The sequence below is a fragment of the Stigmatopora argus genome, chromosome 21, assembly GCF_051989625.1.
Source record: "Stigmatopora argus isolate UIUO_Sarg chromosome 21, RoL_Sarg_1.0, whole genome shotgun sequence".
Classification (NCBI taxonomy): Eukaryota; Metazoa; Chordata; class Actinopteri; order Syngnathiformes; family Syngnathidae; genus Stigmatopora; species Stigmatopora argus.
In genome coordinates this window covers 10,260,470-10,275,158 of record NC_135407.1, presented here as the reverse complement: position 1 = coordinate 10,275,158, position 14,689 = coordinate 10,260,470, and the positions used below count along the sequence as shown (strand labels likewise).

The window sequence follows — 14,689 nt, the reverse complement described above, 5'->3', positions numbered from 1 at the left end:
TCATAAATAACCTGGAAGCCACCTTTAGTTGTAGAGGTTCACTTGCCTGACTTCAGTGCAGGCAGGCGCGGGTTAGACTCCCCCTAGTGGCGGTTTGATTGAAAGTGCGGATGGTACTTTGTCTCTTTGTGTACCCTATAACTGACTATACTGAACTAACTAACTGAAAACTATGAAAAAATCTTAATTTACATTGACCTACAACCTTGAACAAAAAGTATGCGTGGAACATTTTTTTATTCCAATTTTCTCAAAATTTAATGTCTAACTGCATAATTTTGAGGTTGAAAGTAGTCAGGGAGGTGTACTACTAGGACTGATCCACCTTGGTTGGAAACTGAAAAATTCTTCATTTAAAGTAACTCAAAAATGAGTCCTGCAACCTTGAACAACGTACGCATGTAGCAATTTTAATTTCAATTTTCTCTAAATGTAATTCGTGAAATTGCATAATTTTGTTTGTGAGTCGTCAGGGACGTTTGCTACCAAGATTGACCCACGTTGCCTGGAAACGGAAAAAAAATCTTTATTTACAGTCCCACAAAAATGGGACCAGCAACTTTGAACAAAGTACACATGTAGCAATTTTAATTCCAATTTTCTCATTTAATCCGTGAAATTGCATTATTTTATGTATGTGATTAGTCATGGAGGTCTACTAGGATTGACCCACCTTGCCTGGAAATTACAACAAAAAAATTGATTTACAGTATGTACTGCAAAAATGGGAACTGCAACCTTGAACAATTTATGCATATAGCAACCCCCACAACCCTTTCGAGGATGGGCAGTATGGAAGATGAATGAATGAATAAATAAGAGCAAAACATTCTGTGAAGATAACAGACATTTAATTCTGTAAAAATATCAAACTATATACAAACGTCTGTAAGCAATCATATAAACTGTACAATAGGGGGAAGCGGATACAAAAATATTCAATTTAAAGGTGACTTTCTTTTGTTCCATATGCTCCAAATATATTTAAGAACATAGCAATAAGTTACAAGTCTACAATATGAAAAATACAAACATTTAATTAATTCAATTTAAAGGTGACTTTCTTTTTTTCCGAGTGTTCTTTGTTTGGTTGATTAACTTTCAAAATGCCTCTTTTTCTTGATGCAAACTTTAGGTCGGGTGTCATCACGTGGCAATCCCCAATCTTAATGGATGCGGGCTCATCGAGCTTTTCTGGGCCACTGAAGTTCACCGCTTTCACATGGACTCTCAAATGTTCTTCACCCCTTAAAACACAATAAGAAGAAATAAATTCTTTCATTTTCTGTATAGCTTATCCTCACAGAGGTCAGGGGGGGTGCTGGAGCAATCTGAGCTAAATATGGGAACCTGGCAGGGGATACCCTAAATTGCAGGGCACATGGAGACGGGCAACGGTTCACACTCACACTCATACCTAGGGGCAATTTAGAATATTCAAAAGTGGGGTACCCGGAGAAAACCCATGCAAGCCCGGGGAGAACATGCAAAGTCTACACAGTAGGCACCCACCTGGGATCGAACCTTCGATCCCAGACCTGTGAGGCCGCTGGGCCGCCCTCTAGAAATACTTACAAAAAATGTTTTGTAATGATTAAAAACCACTCTAAGCATGAAGTCAAATCTCAGAAATTTCAGTCCCAAATCTTGACAATTCCGGTTTGATTTAAGCAAATAGGCAGTGCTGCAATAACTTGAATTCATTATTACGGCTGTGTCGTATCCAAAATTGACACATAGGTTGGAATGCAGGAATTATAACAAGTCATTACACACGTTTTCAAAGAACTGTTTACTTTTGACCAAACTACTTTCTATCGTGGAACCAGTTGGGTCAATTACACTTCGCTAACATTTTAAGTCGAAAGAAAAAAAACAGTAAGACAATGGCTCGTTTTAAAAAAAAAAACTTAAGTCGACTCAGTCATGACTCATAACAACACTTTCAGTGTGTAGACCTAAACCAAGAATGCCTGTATATTGTAGAAGTGTACTTAAATACCTCTGGTGCTTGCGGAACGTGTCTGTGCTGGATTTAGGAATATAAAGAAGCTTCTTCAGTCCCGCCCACAGGAAGTTGGTCTGTTCATGGATCAGCTTTCGGATGTGCTCGATCCATTCCAGTTTGGTCTTAATAGTGGGCGCCTATTGATTTGGAAGACAGGCAAAAGTTAACGTGGCCTTTTAGACCACTTTTGAGAACCACATAAGCATCCTATATTCGCTGGAATTTCAATTAATGTAAGAGTTACAATATTTGTTTTCTGTTTTACTTTCAAAGAGAGAGAGAAGAGCATCTAACCTTGAGAACAATGATGTTGTTCGATGTGGAACGCATCGAAAGTGCAAACTTGCGGGGGTTTCCCTCCACGCGCTCTATCACATTTATTTCGGAGAGCTGAGGAGGCAATGAGATTATCATTTTCACAGATTTGGTTCACATATAAAAATGGTGTAAAGGATTACTCACATTAAGTTTTCTCTTGAAAATGTATTTGTACTTTCCCTTGGTGTCGTTGGCCACCTTGCAAAAAACCAAGGTCTTCTCCAAGAGAAAGAGGTGTCTTTTTCTGCCCATTCGGAAGGGTGACTTGGAGTCCCAAACTTTGAAGGACTCCTCCAGGAGCAGCTCCTCTTTTATGCTCTCGTCAAACCCTGAAGAAGGGTAAAGTAGGCAATGTAAGAAAATGATACATCAATGAAAAGCAAATGTGTGGCCATCTTGCCAAGTGTTCATTTACCATCCACCAAGGAGAGATGCATGGCATCATTGATCATCATTTCTGTGTTTATCTTGAGTGTGTCGGGAATGACATCCATTTCGAATTTCGTTATGGCAAGAAAGTCTTCTGATTCAACAGGATCTATGATGTCCTCTTTAGAAAATAAAGTAAAACATCATGAATAATACATACATACATACATCATTTACTTTATTTAAACATGATTTAATCCTCCAGGAGTCACAATAACTTAGAAGGACACAAAGTATGATATGCATTGTCAGAAAAAATGTTTTAAAAAGCCCATATTAAAAAGATAGCAAAAACTTTTCGTTTTCTCTTGGCAAGTTCAATTGGACATTTCTAAGTAAGTTTTTCATCACTAGCATTTACTGACAACAACAACAACAACAACAGGTGAACTTGCCTCCATCACTCGTTGGATAAATTAAACTGCATTTATGTTGTGAGAAAATTTTGCAAGTGTAATTCAACTTACCTCCTATTCGTTCAATCATTGCAATAATTTGAGAAGCTAACTGTTCCATGTTAGAAAAGTCTTGTCCAAGTAGTTTCTGCGGGTTCCGATGTGAGTACTACTGCATATGACGGATTTTCATTCGATTGTTGTTCATATCTCGGGGTAGACATCAAAGACCAAAGAGCGCTCCTTTGACGTATTCCTCTTTGATCGCGAGTTCAAATTTAGCGCCAAACAGTGATATTATAATCAGCAAAATTGCAGTTAAAAACGATTACATTTTAATCTTAAAAATATCCCCAAAAATTGACAACAGAAAAAAACGACGTTTTTTCCATCACATTGAATTTTCCCACGCTTCTTGAACGTGACGTCACAACCTGTTTCAACGTTGGGCTTCCTGAATTTAGATTAATGAAACGTTTAAGTTCGTCCAGAAAATAAAGTAGCAGTTAACAACCTCATACTAATATTTTAGTGCGCAACAAAACAAAGCGCTGGTCCGCCCTGATGAATCTTTTATCCTGAAAAAAAAACGTGTTGAAAGATACACAAACTGCTGTTATAGTCTGTTGCTTTTCAGTTGAAATTCAAGTTGGAAAGATTTGAGCCACACGCTAGCCTGCCAATGCTAGCCCTACCACAAATTCGACCTCATCTAACATATTGTTGTTTATACAGGCCGAAATTTGTGTTGAAGTTGGTGGACTAAATATTTTGATAATACTGCATTAAAATACAAGGTACTGCATACATTTCTCTTGTTCATTAATGAGTCACTGTCATTTCAAATTGTTTAAAATACAGTGAAAGTAACACGACTTTTGGTGTTTTAACAGAACTTTCTTTGTACTATTAGCTTAGTTTCTTTCCGCTAGTTCTTTTTTGGAACTGTTAGATGTACAGTTTTAGCACCTATCCCTAATTCCTTAACTCAGTCTGATCCCATCTAACAACTGTGCGTGTTTAGCATCGAAGGAAGAGAACAGGGTTTGCGAGTTACTCCACAGATGGTTTATTCCAGATATTGATCCTTACAGAGCTCCGGGCCCCCTCCCAAATAATAGTAAACCAGCTGCGCGTCGTAATGCACAGTGGAGGATGAGAAAGACAACGGTCCACACCCGCGTTTGCACAGTTATAGTTAAACAAAAATGAATATTCATTCGCTGATTCTAATGATATTCGGACTGTCCCACGACGATTCTGGAGGGGTGTCCTCTCCTGAGATCTGCTTGTCCGCGAATCCACGTCTGGCTTGGTCGCTCCCTCCGCAGGAATTCCTTTGTTTCTGGTATCATCTGGACCATCGCCCTCTCCGCGGGGATCCCTTTGTCCCTGGTTTCATCTGGACCACTTATCACCGGGACCACTTGTCACCTGGACCACTTTTCACCGGGACCACTGTCACCTGGACCACTTATCACCTGGACCACACCTTGAAGCAGAAACTCAGACAAAATACCTTTTGTTCATTGTAATTGAGTTGAGAACAATAGTTTTAATCCTACTGTGGTACTATATCAAAAATGCAACAGCTACAATAAAATGAAGGAATAAAATATGTCATATTCTTCATTCCCTCTCTTGGTCTCCCAAAAGAGACCATACCGACAAACAACACACAAGTTAGTAAGAAAAAACTAAGAAGCACTACGTTAGTATAAGAAAAGAAACAAAGAAGCATCACATTAGTGTATCCATGAACACATGCTCGGCGGTGGTTGCAGAGGGATCAGTTTGTAGCAATTGAGTATACTGACCTTTCGGATCTGGTCCCACTGCCCTATCGATCAAACGAATAACCAGAGTACGAGCCATGGGGATGAGGCAACATCCACAAAGACTAAGTAAAGTCGTGAAAACAACAACAGATATGAAGACATTTCCCATCAAACCTTTCCAGGTACCGAACTGATCCATCCTTCGGTCCCAGAGTGAGTCACCCACACCTGAATGGTCTGCCATCTTATTAGTCAGGGTTCGGAGGCCTTCCAAGGCTTTGGTGAGACGTCCATTTGTTGCCGTGTTATTAGGGATGAAAGTACAACATGAATCACCAAAGATAGCACATACCCCACCCTTCTCGGCCAATAACATGTCTAATGCTATACGATCTTGGAAAGCCATGAGAGATGTTGCCGCTAACTGTTCATGTACCGCCTCAAACGACTCAACAGTGTAATTGCCAAGTTGCTGGACATTGTAATGAATGTAATTAATGCGATCAACATTTTTGTCAGGGGTTACCCAAATTAGAAGACTTTCGAATCCTGCTGAGACCTGATCAACAAGTTTATACTCATTTGGAACGCCACGGGGGATGCCTGTGGCGTCAATATAGGTGGGGTCTGAGTTACCCATCCAGGTGGGTGATGCCCTCTTGTTGCGATGCAAAATATCCTTCAGGCTTGAAGGTAATTGTACTCCAGCTGTGAGATTCACTGGGGAAACAGAAACCGGAAGCAACAAAGACACCAAAGAGCACACACCAGAAGCATTTGTGGGTAATCTATCATACAACTTATCGCTTCCACACCATAACCAGATGTCCGCTCGGGATAAGGGGTGTGGTACCGGAAAAGACATATTTAATACACACCAATCAGACTGAATGCTTCCCAATGATTTTCCAGTCCCCTTTAATTTGAGACAGGTAAAATTTTGTCGTGCTACTGCTTTATCAAAAATTGGTTTCTCTTTATCCTCTTGGGCAAGTGGGAATATCGAATCGTACTTAGAACAATTAAATTTCGGGTTATTGTTTTTTAGAAGGTCCACAATACATTCATTTTCGACTGGGGCCGAAACAATACGGAGTACGGGTCGAGCACCCATACACACGAGGCAATCATTTTGGATTTTGCTGGCAGCTTGCTCTGCCATTAACAGCCAATTGTTAGATCCTGCCGTAATACCTGTAGTCATTCTAAACCAATCGTCCACTGATGGTTCGCCAAGGATTATGCGGACCTTACTCGATTTAGGGGACACGATTGATGGAATCACCTTGCCGGTTTTCGCCCGAGTAGTACTAGGTTTTTTACACATCCCCACTGGCCAGCATGGATCGGTATCCGAGGACCATGCACACAGGTTCAGGAAGCTACACTTTGTGGACGATGAAGTCCAGTCACCCTCCCTCCACAGAGGTAAGGTGCCTTCCGACTCATTTATCCTGAAATACAAACCAGAAGCATCAACAGAGAAATTTGAAACCTTCTTTTGCCATTTTTTAGCTATTTTTGACCAGCCATAGGTACCAGATGACCAGCGGGTCGACTGATCCACCACTACGGTGTGTGCCCAATCACCCCCTGAGTCCTGGTACGGCCTAGCATCCATATACCATTTGTATTTGTTTCCCCAATCCGAACCCTTTCCATTCCTTTTCGAATATAATGCTGTGTATGGAATAAACATACGAATTTCGAACGATCCGTTGTAACAAAACCATAGCCTATTGTCATTCATTCCCTTTGGATGCGTTTGGTCTGTCAGGTACTGCACCTGACCCTGGGTGCAAGGATCATAACTGGCCAGCGAAGAACCCCCATACCCTACTGAGTTTGTATGTTTTTTAAATCGCTTGTGTACCAGTGGTGTCCCATTTGTTGGAGATAGTGGTGTCATTGGAGCCACATCCGTCTGATTGGAGATCGCCCAACAGGAGTATGGCATACACATGTGGAGTGCTCCTTCAAAAAATAACAAGAGAAAAATTAAAACAATAATCAATAAGCAAACACATCCTGTACCCCACTTCCCTCTCTTGGACTGGCACAAATGCAGTCCAGACCAGGGACTAGGTGTCATTTTAAAATGTATGTGTCCTGTCCCCGGGAGAATCAAAGGCCGCCTTTGGAGAATCCGCCTTTGATGTACGAGCAGTCACTTTGAAGGGACCGGTCCACCTGGGCTCCAACCACTTCCAGGATATAACCTTAAGAAGAACGTGGGTTGAGACCGTGGGTTCCTAATGTGGGTGATCACGTACAACTGCAGCCGCCTCCTTTATCTGTGAAGAAATATTAGATACCAGAGAATGCAATTGAGACCAATATGCTGCATGTGAGAGATCGGGTAATGGAACCTCTTCATATGGGGTGATGGAGGAACTAGGACCGGGCATCAGCCGGCCCGTAAGTAATTCAAATGGGGCAAAATTTGTGGTTTTGTTTATGGTTTGACGAATCGAGAGTAGAGCCAATGGGAGGGCTTGAAGCCAAGACATTTTAGTGCCGTACATTATTTTTGCCAATTTCTCTTTCAATGTACGATTCATTCGTTCAGCCTTACCTTGGCTTTGTGGGTGGTAAACACAACCAAAACGATGTTTAAGGCCTAACATGCTTTCAACCTTCTGTAGGGCCTTATTGTTAAAGTGAGTACCATTAGCCGATCTAATGAGTGCAGGAAAACCATGTGAAGGGATATAATGATTCACCAAAGCCTTAATGACTGCTGCCGCGTCCTCCCTAGCACATGGATATGCCTCCGGCCAATGAGAGAATGAATCTACAATGACCAGGAGGTATCTTTTACCGTTTACTCGTTGTGTCATGTCAGTAAAGTCAATGGTGATCTCAGCCCCTGGCCAGAGGGCTGGATGAAAGTCACCAGGTCTGGGTTTAAGGGTCGGTTTGGCGTTGAACAACATACATGTCTTACAGTCGTTGACGTGTCGCCACACAAGGGAAGACAAGTGTGGGTGCCACCAGTTAGTCAATTTAGTCATCATCGCCTGGGGGCCCACGTGAGCAGATGAGTGGGCCTCCGCCAAGACAGACACAGATAATGGTCCCATCGGAATTACAGGACATCCTGTGGGACCCACCCATACACCATCCACACGTTTCACAGCACCCGCATGCGCCCACACAGTCCGTTCCTCCGGAGAGGCCGATTGCTGGGCCTCCAGAATCACATCCACAGACAAACTCTCATGCACTGGATCTGAGTAGTGGTTGGATTCCAATTGAACCAGATTAGAAGGATTATCTACCATGTATCCAGCTACTGATTTTGCTAATTGATCCGCCGCATGATTACCTCTAGCTACAAAAGATGAGGACTTGGAGTGACCAGGAACCTTAACAATCGCCAATTGGGACGGAAGGAGCATGGCTTTGCGCAGGCGCAACACGATATCCCGGTGTGCAATGGGTTGACCCTTGGCCGTTTTATAATCATTTCGTTCCCATTCGGGGAGATCAATGACAGCAGCCGAAACTGCATAAGCCGAATCACTATAAATGGTAACCGGATGACCTGCTGCGGTCTCCAAAGCAAAACAGAGGGCCAACAGCTCAGCCGCCTGGGCAGACTGATTAGCTCCCTGAATAAAGGATGCACAATGCACGAAGTCATCTCCCTTACTTTCCACTACGGCAGCCGCCGCATGTAGATGTCCCGAATGGTCTCTCCAACAACAACCGTCTGTAAACATAATACGACCGGATGAAAGCGGTGTGGTAGCGAGGTCAGCCCGAACGTACCTTTGGTGATTAACCCGCATAGCACATTCGTGGGGTCCTAAATGGATGTTATCCGCCATATTGATGCCTGTGTGAACGTAATTAATGTTTGGAGCTGTTAGTATACGTAAAAGTCTGGACTGTCGAAGCGATGATAATGTAAATGATGACGAAGCCACATACGCCGATACCCCATGATCAGTCAAAACGTATAGGGGATGTCCCATCACTGTATGAGCTGTTTTAAGAAGCACTTTAGCGAGCCCTGCAGCATAACGAGTGCACTCTGGTTGACGAAGTTCAACCCTATCCAGTGCTACACTACAATACATCAATACCCGCCTAGTCGCTGGAACCTTCCATCTATATTGTGGCCTGTGGATAATGACACTCTCATCTATTTCTAACGTTACAGGTGGAATTTTAACACAATGGCCCACATCAAATGGTCCTGATGACCACAACGTGTCCGGAATAGTCTTTAACATAACCTCTGTCTGGTGGTGATCAGTCAATTCCCTGCCATGTTCCCGAGTCAAGATTTGTTCTTCCAAAATGGAGGAGTTTAACGATGGAGTCTGTGGGTCAATCTGATAAGAGTCATGCATTTTGGAATAAGTCAATCCCGGGATGTCAGTGGACTGCCAGTTAGTTACTTTAAGAAGTTTCTTGACCATTGGACCGAGTTGGCGAGCTTCATGATCAGGAGACAGAGCCAAGGTAATGTGTGGGTCGGCTGTATCCGACATTTTGTACCATACTTTTTGCGATTCGTCCAAATCAACATATGACGCTACACCTTCTGGACCCAAAAAGATTTTGGTGGTTTTCAGCTGCCAGGGCCTTCCAAGAACCTTTTGAAAATGGTCTCGATAGATTAAATCATCTTCTATGTCATAAAACAACGTACAATGAAAATCATCCATGGGTGGATGGTAAGGCCGAAGTGAGTCAATGAATGATTTCCACTGGTAATAAACAGACAACAGTCCCCCCGTGGCCGGAGTTTCAGGCTCAAGACGTGACCAATAGATCATTGCTACCTCTGAATCTTGTTGCAAAGGACACATCAACCACTATCCACATGTTCGTACTGGTTGTGAACACGGAATCTTTGCACCATTTGGTAAAGTCACTGTGAGGCCATCCGGCCCACATAAGATGGTAGCTCCAATAGACATCAACAAGTCTCTTCCCATCAAATTGACAGGTGTTCGGGGTGAATGAACATAGGAATGGAAGAGAGTCTGTTTTAAGTGGGGGATTTCAGTTCGTAGAGGTCTGGTAACAGGCAGAGCTTGAGGAGACCCCGAGAAGCCGACCAAAGTCACGGCTGCTGAGGAGAGACAACTGGCAGCGAGCGGGATGTTCAAAGATGAGTGCGTTGCTCCCGTGTCCACCAAAGCTGATGTTTGTACGCCATTGACTCTCATGTGAAGCATTGGGTCTGCCGTTCCACTGCTTCCCGAGCTTCTCGGGCACCTCTATTCGGAGTGTTGAGGATCCCCTGGTTCGTAAGAATCATCTCCGCCGTGGTAATATTGTCCAGGTGGCTGGGCCGGCTGCTGCGGCCGCCATGGTCTGCCAGTGCCTCGTCCTCCCCCACGCGTAGGCCGCTGCTGTTGTGGTGGGCCATACTGCCATGGTATGGGTTGCCGTGAGAACGGTTGTTGCTGTTGCCGTGGGAACGGTTGTTGCTGTTGCCGTTGTTGACTGGGGCAATCACGTCTCCAGTGTCCACTACCGCCACACACAAAACAGTTGCCTTGTTGGCCTTGTCCTGAGTACCCTCCTCCCCGGCCACCAGAGCAACCATGCCCCCGACCACCGTATCCATGACCAGCACCTCGCGCCCCACCATATCCCTGAAACATCTGTGCGGATTGCTCTGTCTTTTCCTGCTTAAATTTTTTGGCTTCACTATGTAATTTGGAAAGTTGGAGTTTCAACAGAGCAGAGGTCAAATTTTGTGATTCGGCTTTTTCTTTTATCTTCTCGTTATCATATATCTTACAATGATGAGCTAGGTGACATTTAAATCTAGGTTCGTCACCTGTCAACAAGTCGGGATCCTTCCTCAACTCTTTTTTAACCGGTTCTGGAAGACCCTCGACAATAGCTGTTCGGAATAAGGTTTCACTCTCAAATATGCCAGATGGATGGCGACCGGTGCTTTCTATCCAGTCTTTAATACATTGTTCATAATGCACCGGACCTCCCACTCCATCGGTGTATGGGAACACGGTTGGAGCCAAGTCATGGGGTCGTGGGAAGGCATTTTTAATTGCCCTGAACAAGGCGTCTGACACTTGGGTCAATGGAGTGTCGTGTGGATATCTTATAGTTGCTGCTTCCTCCTCTATCATTCGTACCTGATGTTGAGTGCAGGATGCTGATATGGCCTGTCTCATGTCACCAAGTGCACAACTCTGTCCACTCATTAAAGCCAAGAATTTCATCAACCATGGACTTCCTCCCCTCGCCAGAGGAGGGAGTTGTTCAGTCAATGCAGCCACATCTCTAAGAACAAGTGGCTCATATATCATGCCTCCTCCCTGAGGGCGGAGGGGAAACATACCTCCAGATGTGGCTTGTACCCGCTTTGCGCTGGGCTTTGGTTTCCTCCTGGCAGTCCTGTCTGATGTTTCATCCGCCCCACTGTTACGTGGGCGAAGGGCGATATGAAATCCAGAATCTGGTGGAGCCTGTCTGTACATGTCCACTCTCTCTTTCTCTCTTTCGTCTGGAATGTCTGAGTCACTGTCTGAGTCATAGTCTGATTGTCGATTAGCGTCCTCAAACAGTATAAGATGGTCAGTCAACTCACCTTTTCCTTTCTTATTACGTTTCTTTTCTTCATTTTTCTGTCGAGTCGCTTCCTCTCTGCACTTCTGTTCTCTATAAAGTCGGTCTCTTTCTGTTACTTCTGCATCGTCCTCTCGATCAGTCAAGTCACCGCTGGTCTGTTTTGGTATATCTTTTGAATTTTTGAGATTACATGCTGTTCTTATGAGGACTTTTGCCTCGGAAGACATGGCTTCCTCCTCGTTCTCAACGTCGAGGATTATCCGTCCACCTAAAGTCACTACTGGTGCTTGTAGGGACATACCGTAAGGTCTTATTGGAGCTTGATAATTCAGTAGGGGTGCTGAAGGTACAAGAGGGGGCATCAAAGTCAAAGCTGGTTTGAGAGGACCGGTGGGATATATTGTGGGTTGGGGTAATGTATGAGAAATGCCACCAGAGGACGTCACAATATCACCTATTTGCTGCAATGTGTCATTAAATCCACTAAGTGGCGCCACAGTACCACCTAATTTTCCAGAAGCAGATTTCTTACCTTTTTCCATAGCCTGTTGACGCCTCACTGTGGCCAAAGCTGTTGACGCAATCACTAGGTTATGTATTGCCAATCTATGTAGTTTCAACTCCTCCTCCTTTCTCTTTATCGGGTCACGACACCACCAATTCACTTCTTTCTTTCGCTTTTGTATTACCACCTTCTTAGCTGTGACGTCACACTCTATTTTTTGCAACGCTACGGCCAAATCATTCATATTCCATTCGCGCTTTTGACCTGTAAAATGCACATTTCCTTTCAACGTACAAAATTGTTTCTTCAACTCTCGTCTCATTTTGGATTCCCCCTTCTTTTGAACCCCACTCAGAACCTGTGCTTCGACTTCTCCGTACAAACTCATCAATTCATTCCATTCTCCGTCTGCATCATTCTCCATTCTTCTTTTAACACACACACACAAACTCCATTTTCCTTCAGCGTCTTCCTCCCCATTCTTCGCAACACACACACATTCTTGTTCAAGCGCTCCTAGCATTTTTACCAACGCAGTCATCACAAATCACCGGATAAATTTAGAATTTTAGTATATTCAATTCTAGGAATTAAGAAATTTAGAATTTTAGTATATCCAATTTAGAATTAGGAATTTTTATTAGGAGCAATCCTAAGAAAAAAACATCTGTGGAACCAGTCGTTTCCCTGCTGAAGACTTAAAAAATAAGTTTGCTGAATTTTTCTTACAATTAAGTAAAAGGTCTCCAACATAAAACCTTTTTACGGAATCACCTTATTCCATTGTTTTCATACGAACGTTTCCCTTTATCTCAAAACGACCGTTCTGGAATCCCCAATCACTGATTCCAGATATATAATCACGGAAATGTCCCTGAACAAATACTCGTGTTATATGAATCACATTTCTACTGTGACTTCTACTCTAAAAAATAAGTTTGCACAATTTTTGTACGGTTAAGTAACAGGTCTTATGCATACAACCTTTCGGAATCTTAAAAATCCCTTCTACTCTAAAAAATAAGTTTGCACAATTTTCGTACGGTTAAGTAACAGGTCTTATGCATACAACCTTTCGGATTTTTTAAAAAAAATCCCTAGAACACGTTTCTACTGTGACTTCTCCATAATTTAAAAATCCAATAGCAGAATTTTGACAGTTAAGTAACAGGCATTCCGCTTACCTTTTAGATTTCAGGCGCCCGTCAGAGAAGTCTCCATAGAAAGATGCCGAGTGTCTCAAATCCAGACCACTCTTATAAATATCACGTTCACGACGTGCTTCGAAGTCCGCGACTTCGGCGGGGTTCCCCTTCCTTAATCCCACGTCCGCGACGTGTCACGTTTCCAAACGTTTTTCCTTTTCCTAATAAATATCACTCCTCGGAATCCCTGACTCCGGCATTAACCATTAACCGACCTCCCTCGACGCACGTCGGGGTCACCAAAATTGTTAGATTCACAGTTTTAACACCTATCCCTAATTCCTTAACTCAGTCTGATCTTATCTAACAAATGTGCGCGTTCAGCATCGAAGGAAGAAACCAGGGTTTGCGAGTTACTCCACAGATGGTTTATTCCAGAAATTGATCCTTACAGAGCTCTGGGCCCCCTCCCAAATAATAGTAAACCAGCTGCGCGTCGTAATGCACAGTGGAGGATGAAAAGGCAACGGTCCACACCCGCGTTTGCACAGTTATAGTTAAACAAAAATGAATATTCATTCGCTGATTCTAATGATATTCGGACTGTCCCACGACGATTCTGGAGGGGTGTCCTCCCCTGAGAGCTCCTTGTCCGCGAATCCACGTCTGGTTTGGTCGCTCCCTCCGCAGGAATTTCTTTGTTTCTGGTATCATCTGGACCATCGCCCTCTCCGCGGGGATCCCTTTGTCCCTGGTTTCATCTGGACCACTTATCACCGGGACCACTTGTCACCTGGACCACTTATCACCTGGACCACACCTTGAAGCAGAAACTCAAACAAAAGACCTTTTGTTCATTGTAATTGAGTTGAGAACAGTTTTAATCCTACTGTGGTACTATATCAAAAATGCAACAGCTACAATAAAATGAAGGAATAAAATATGTCATATTCTTCATGCTGTTGCTAATTTCGGGACTCAGCTCCCTAATCAGTGAATTCCATATTTAACCTCACAGGTTAGTGGAAAGCGACATATGGCTCCCGAGTCATAGGTTCCCTACCCCTGATTTAGAAGGACGCAGAGTATGATCTGCATTGTCAGATTTTTTTTTATAAAAGCCCACAATTAAACGATAGCAAAAGCTTTTTGTTAGCTCTTGGTACATTCAATTGGAGATTTCTAAGTCAGTTTCTCATCACTAGCATTTACAAACAGCAACAGGTGAACTTGCTTCAATCACTCGTTGGCTAAACTAAATACCGTTTGATAATGTTATAAAATAATGCAAGAGTAATTCAACTTACCTCATTCGTTCAATCGTTGCAAACATTTTAGAAGCTAACTGTTCCACGTGTGGTCTTGTCCAGTTCGTTTCTGCTTGTTCGGTTGTCGACAGTACTACATCATAGGTCAAAGTGCGCTCTTTTATGACGTCATGCTCTATCATCTTTAGTTCAAGTTTAGCGCCAAACGGTGATATTTCTAACTGCGAAGTTGCAGTTAAAAGAAAAACGATTACAATTTAATCTTAAAATTATACTCAAAAA

At 43.1% G+C, this 14,689-nt stretch overlaps 1 protein-coding gene and 1 long non-coding RNA gene across 2 annotated transcripts in view; one reads left to right on the top strand and one right to left on the bottom strand.

The window, feature by feature from the left end:
* The window catches only part of LOC144066887 (gonadotropin-releasing hormone II receptor-like), a 252,259-nt gene that overhangs the window by 111,335 nt on the left and 126,235 nt on the right, over nucleotides 1-14,689 (top strand). The window lies entirely within an intron of this gene.
* Nucleotides 4,205-14,557, bottom strand: LOC144067454 (uncharacterized). Its single transcript, XR_013297950.1, has 3 exons — nucleotides 13,179-14,557; nucleotides 4,616-7,222; nucleotides 4,205-4,584 (listed from the first exon to the last, which is right to left on the bottom strand). It is a non-coding gene; the product is annotated as an uncharacterized LOC144067454 (long non-coding RNA).